Source organism: Nicotiana sylvestris, chromosome 5 (assembly GCF_000393655.2).
Source record: "Nicotiana sylvestris chromosome 5, ASM39365v2, whole genome shotgun sequence".
In the NCBI taxonomy this organism is placed as follows: Eukaryota; Viridiplantae; Streptophyta; class Magnoliopsida; order Solanales; family Solanaceae; genus Nicotiana; species Nicotiana sylvestris.
Genome location: NC_091061.1, coordinates 61,298,267 through 61,304,334, shown reverse-complemented (window position 1 = coordinate 61,304,334; position 6,068 = coordinate 61,298,267). Strand labels below are relative to the sequence as shown.

Genomic DNA, 6,068 nt, shown 5'->3' with positions numbered 1-6,068 from the left:
TTTAGTCAAGCTTAGTTTATAGTTTTCCTAGTCTATTCTTTAGTTTACTTTCATCATTGCATCAATAGTACAAGTGGTTTACAATTTTGCTAACAACTCACAAATCTTCCTAGTGCAAACTGGGGCAAAAAAAATTTCTTTTGTTTTGTCTGTTTTGTCGTAATCAGGCGCTCACCTGGAGAACAAGGGAAAACAGCTCAAGTTTCGAGGAAACAATTCGATTTTCAAGGAAAAATGGTTCAAGGTGCAAGGGAAAACAGTTTCAAGTAACAAGAGAAAACGGTTCAAGCTTCAAAGGAAGACAGGTCAAGTTCAGTAATCAGGCGCTCACCTGGAGAACAAGGGAAGATAGTTCAAGTTTCAAGGAAAAGCAGTTCAAGTCTCAAAGAAAAACAGTTCAAGTTAGAAGTAGCAGAAGCTCGCGGCAAGAAGGCGAGTCACCAGACGAGATGATTAATGGAAGTAATCTCAGTCCAAAATTTAAAAAAAAAACAAAAGAAAAAATAAATAATAAGAAAAGAAAAAGGAAAAAAAGGGAGTGAAGCCAAAATACAGAAGATGAAATAAGAGGCGGATTGCTCAAGACATGACTGAGGTCACAAGCACTGCATGTCCGGTCTTGATCCAAAAAGCTAAAGAAGAACGAGCTAGCACCTACAGCTAACAAGTGCCGAGGTTCAAATCTAAAGTCTGCATGAAGAACCATTCAAGACTCAAGATCAAGCTTCAGAAGACTTATAGATAGGAATCTTGTAGCTCGTAGTTGACAGGCTTAGCTAGTTTTTTTCATGTTTTGATTTTTGATGTAATAACGAGACCACGGACCGGAACCTCGGCAGAACGGCACCTCGACCGGCTCTCCACCTCGGTATCATCTCACTCACCTCTAAACTACACGTGGCTTGATTCCTTTATAGCTAAGGATATGTAGGCAGCTCAGATACCAGAGCTCGGTCACATTCCTCTCTCTCTTAGTTTTAGTCTCTCCAAATAAGGGTCGGGTCAAAAAACCTGTCTAGTCGTTCTTTGTCTGAAAATACTTCGTCTTTCCAGTCAAAAAGGGGCAGTTGTAGATATGTGATTTTTGACCCTCCCCAAGATTTTTCATATTTTATCACGTAAATATTTAATTTAGGTTCAATATAGCTATTTCAACTCATTCTTACTCTTTTACTTTATTTTATTACAAGAAAATAAAAATTACAAAAAATATTTTTATTTTATATACCTTTCATAAAATAAAAAAAATACAAAAATAGTACCTTAATTTTATCTTTATATAATCTTGAAAAATACAAAAATATATGTAATAGTTTCATGTTTTAATATAGTTTAGTTTAATTAATTAGAATTTATTTTTGCATTATGTAGTATAGTTATCTTATATTAAGGGAATTTAGCTATGATTTTAAATAATAATTTTTGGAGTCTTCTTAGCCCAAAATTGAAATAGAAGACATGGTCCAACCCAATTACCCTTAGCCCATTCTTCCCAACCCATTAGCCCATTTAAGTGCAAGATTTAATCCTAGCCATCTATTTTCCTTCTAATCCAATGGTCATCATCAATTTCCACCTCCCTATAAAATACCCAATTATAGAAACCCTACCCAAGTTTTCATCTCCAATACCTAGACTCTAAGCTAGCAACGACAGACCTCCCCTCCATCGATCAGATCTGAGGCATAGGAAGAGTTACAAAAAAATCCATATAAAATCATAAGAGGGGACATATCTGGGGGCAAAAAAGAAAAGGAAAAATAGATCTAGAAAAGATCTTCTTCTCTAAGAAGAAAGGAACGAAACAGAGGGATAAAGAGGGCCTGGGATTAGCTTAATTTTAGCCGCAAAAATCAGCTCCTTGCTCCTCCAAAATACCTGTAAACCAGCCTCTCTTGCCCGTAAAACCAACTCCAAATAACCACCAAATTTCACCAACCTTTAGTAGCTTGTTCTCCATTGAAACCAACTTCAAAAAGCTCTTCAAACACTGCAGAAAACGCATCAGCAGTTCTAGCAAAACGCAACAGCGATCGGCTTCTCAAATTCCATTTCCGAAATCAGTTTCGAAGTCTTGTAAATGCAGTTCCGCTAATTCACTGCCTAGCCGGCGTTTCACCGGAGTTACGCCATATCCGGCCAGTTTTCTTTCACTATAAATGCAGCAGCTCTATCCCCACTAACCGTTGTTGTTCTCTTAAGTTTGAACTCAGTCCGTCAAGGTCGTCGAGGTACCCCGGCCCGATGTTTCCGTTTGGTTGATGATTCGGGTAGTGTTCGAATTATATCGATACTCTCCTCCTTGATGTATTCAAAGAGATTCAATATTAGCCAATTTTTCAAGCTTCTGTTCGTTTAAAGGTTAGCTTATGTTTGCTAGTGTTTTTTACAGTACTATTGCATTGGTATGGTCATCTCTTAGCTAATTTTTGTTGCTATCGATTTTGCATATCCATGTTTAGTTCACATAGACTATTTTATTATCTTTGGTTTTCAATAAGTACATGTTTTCTTTCTTTTGAATTTAAAATATATATATACACGTATATAATTAAAAGGGCTATGTGAACTGTTAGCCAAAAATTGAAAAGCTTTGTTAATTGTTTAAACATATCCATGTTTATCTCTTCACGTGAATTATTTACGTGCTTCACTTAGTTGTCAAAATTAGTGTCTTTATTAGCTAGATTGACAGTTAACCTTTAAGGTGCAAACGGAAACTACATAGTGTAAATGACCCTTACGACTTCAAATAGCTAAAATCATATACTTATCCCACAAATAATTCCTAGTTTATGGCCTCACATTAATCTCAAATGTAGGAAATAATATTAAAAAGTGTAGTTTCTTTAGGCACGTAATTTAGATTTCTTTTCTAAACTCGGGTGTACATTTATGTGACTCAAATCCAAATTTCAACAACGTTAGATAAAATATGTCGTGGACCGCGGGTGCATTTATGTGACGTGGTTCAAAATATATTTTAAATGACGTTGCAATTTTCTTTAAAAATGAATAAAAGCGGTTAAAGGTTTAAAATTGCACCGTAGTTTAAAATATGTACTAAAATCAAATAATAGGCCAATTATAACAGTTGAGCGACCGTGCTAGAACCACGGAACTCGGGAATGCCTAACACCTTCTCCCGGGTTAACAGAATTCCTTACCCGGATTTCTGGTTCGCGGATTGTTAAACAGAGTCAATATTTTCCTCGATTCAATTTGAATCGGTGACTTGGGACACCATAAATTATCCCAAGTGGCGACTCTGAATTTTTAATAAATAATCTCGTTTCGATTGTTACTTGAATTGGAAAAAACTCCCTTATACATATCCTTCCGAGATGTAGGTAAAAAGGAGGTGTGACACCTTCGTCAGGCGTGCGATAAATACATGTGTGTATTCCTCACACGACGTTACGTTTTGAAAGTTGTTCATAATTCAGCAAAGGTGATTATATACAATTACAATATCATACCACTTAAATATAATTGATTGAGATTTTTACATTCCTATAGACTATATGAAACTATATTACTCTCCCTACTCAAGTTTTAATATAATTATATTTTATATACCCAATTACCATTTATGTACATTTTAAGGGAATTAATGATAATAATTAGTGTACTAAAATTACTCTAACATATCTTCCACTCCTCTATGTGTCTCTCTCCACATCTCATCCCCCTCATCCATGTATCTTGCACCCACTCACGATTTCACCATTGACAAACATTAAAAAGTTTTGAAGCTTTGAATTCGAATTTGGGTTTTCAAAATAATTATTTGTTTGAATTGGATGTTGTTGCAAAGAATTGGGAATTCTCTCCACGTCTCTCTCTATCTCTCAATCCCTAATTTCAGTAATGTAAAGCAAAGGAAAATAGAGTAGCAATTCCACCATTGACAGCCATTAACAAGCTTTGAAGCTTTGAATTCGAATTTGGATTTTCAAAAATTATTATTTGTTTGGATTGGGTGTTGTTGCAAACAATTGGGAATATGGTTTGGAGTTTATATCTCAATTTTGAGGGATTTTGGTAAAGATTAAACTTGGTTTTGGCTGAATTTCAGATTGAAACTCGAAGGAGAAGAAGAAGAAGATATGATATACAATATATTTACAAAATTGTAGTAAAATTGTAGAAAAATTGTATTCTGTTGTTTATATATTTTTCTTTTATTTATTTAACTATTGTATGAAAGTTGAACAACATTGTATAAAAATAATATTTAAGTTGTATGATAATATAGTTGTATATAACTGAGTAAAAATAATGTAAGAAAATTGTAGATAAATTGTATAATATACCATTAGTTGTATGAAATTTATTTTTACTGTATATAAATCAGATACAAAATATACAAAAGACATATTGTATAAATTTTTATATAAAATTCGTATTTAAGTTGTATGTTATTGTAGCTGTATTTAACTTGGTAGAAGTAATGTGTGAAAGTTGTATAATATATAATTAATTGTATGAAATTTATTTTTACTGTATATAAATCAAATACAAAATATACAAAAGACATATTAAAAATTTGTATAAAAATTAGGGATTTTTTCATTCCTATACACTATTTGAAACTTTATTACCCTTAATGTTCACGTTTAGTTAATTACCCTACATGAACAAGTTTTGTTTACAAAATATATACAATTCACCTTAAAAGGCTCCCAATCCATTATTTGTACCTCCAATCAAGGAATGTAGTTACACCCTTTTCCTTTTTTCTCTCCTCTTTCCCATTCTTTCCACCTACACTGCTCCTCACACTACGCTTTTGAATTATCCTCTCCTTTCTTTTCTTCTGTGCATGGTCTGTATGATTGCATCTATTCTTTTCTCTTTGGTGCACCTGGCCGTGCAATCTCATGGCCAATATATGGGTTTATCACATGAAGATCTGCATCGGCACATCCAAAATTTTTTGAAAATAACAAACACTTATAAATTTTCAAGTGTCTCCTAAGACTACATCAAACTAATATTATTTTCATTTTCACTACTGGGAGTTGTATATAATCATCTTTGCTGAATTATGAACAACTTTCAAAATGTCGTGTACGGAATACACACATGTATTTATCTCACGCCTGACAAAGGAATTTATCCTCTCTTTGTTAAAATCTGACAATTTGGTATAACCACGCTTTTACTTCCCCAGTAGTGAAAATGAAAATAATATTAGTTTGATGTAGTCTGAGGAGACACTTGAAAATTTATAAGTGTTTATTATTTTCAGAAAATGTTGGATGTGTCGATGCAGATCTTCATGTGATAAACCCATATATTGGCCATGAGATTGTACGGCCAGGTGCACCAAAGAGAAAAGAACAGATGCAATCATACAGACCATGCACAGAAGAAAGAAAGGAGAGGATAATTCAGAGGCATAGTGTGAGGAGCGGTGTGGGTGGAAAGAATGGGAAAGAGGAGAGAAAAAAGGAAAAGGGTGTAACTACATCCCTTGATTGGAGGCACAAATAATGGATTGAGAGCCTTTTAAGGTGAATTGTATATATTTTGTAAACAAAACCTGTTTATATGGGGTAATTAACTAAACATGAATATTAAGGGTAATAAAATTTCAAATAGTATATAGAAATGAAAAAATCTAACTTACCATTACATGTTTAAGCCCAAGTGAGCTTGTTTACAAAAACAATATTGTTAGAAATAAAAAGAGATAAAATAGCATTGATTTCAGCATGGCCAACAAAAGGAGCTACAAATGTGAAATCCTATTCTTCATCCATCATCACATCAGTATTTTAGTAGATGTGTGACTTGGTAGGAAAAAAAAAAGTTTATCAATCTTCCTTGACCCAAATTTTATTTTGCCTCCATAAGCATAACATCCTTGGTTTTCATAAAACTTTTCCAGAAATATGATGCATTTTGCTTAGGTAGACAATTCGATACACTTTGATTTTGAATGTACTTACTTCTAATAATGGTAGTCCAAAGAGCAGTTGAATCTTTAGCCAATTTGAAATAATGTTTTGCGAGCATTACAATAGTGATTTCTCTACACTTTTAATAGCCAAAGCATCTTT

General features: G+C 33.5%; 1 long non-coding RNA gene across 1 annotated transcript; it reads left to right on the top strand.

Moving 5' to 3' along the window:
- The first annotated feature begins 1,381 nt into the window (after positions 1-1,381).
- On the top strand, positions 1,382-5,442 carry LOC138891074 (uncharacterized). The gene is made up of 2 exons (XR_011407383.1): positions 1,382-2,361; positions 5,255-5,442. It is a non-coding gene; the product is annotated as an uncharacterized lncRNA (long non-coding RNA).
- Positions 5,443-6,068: the final 626 nt, after the last annotated feature.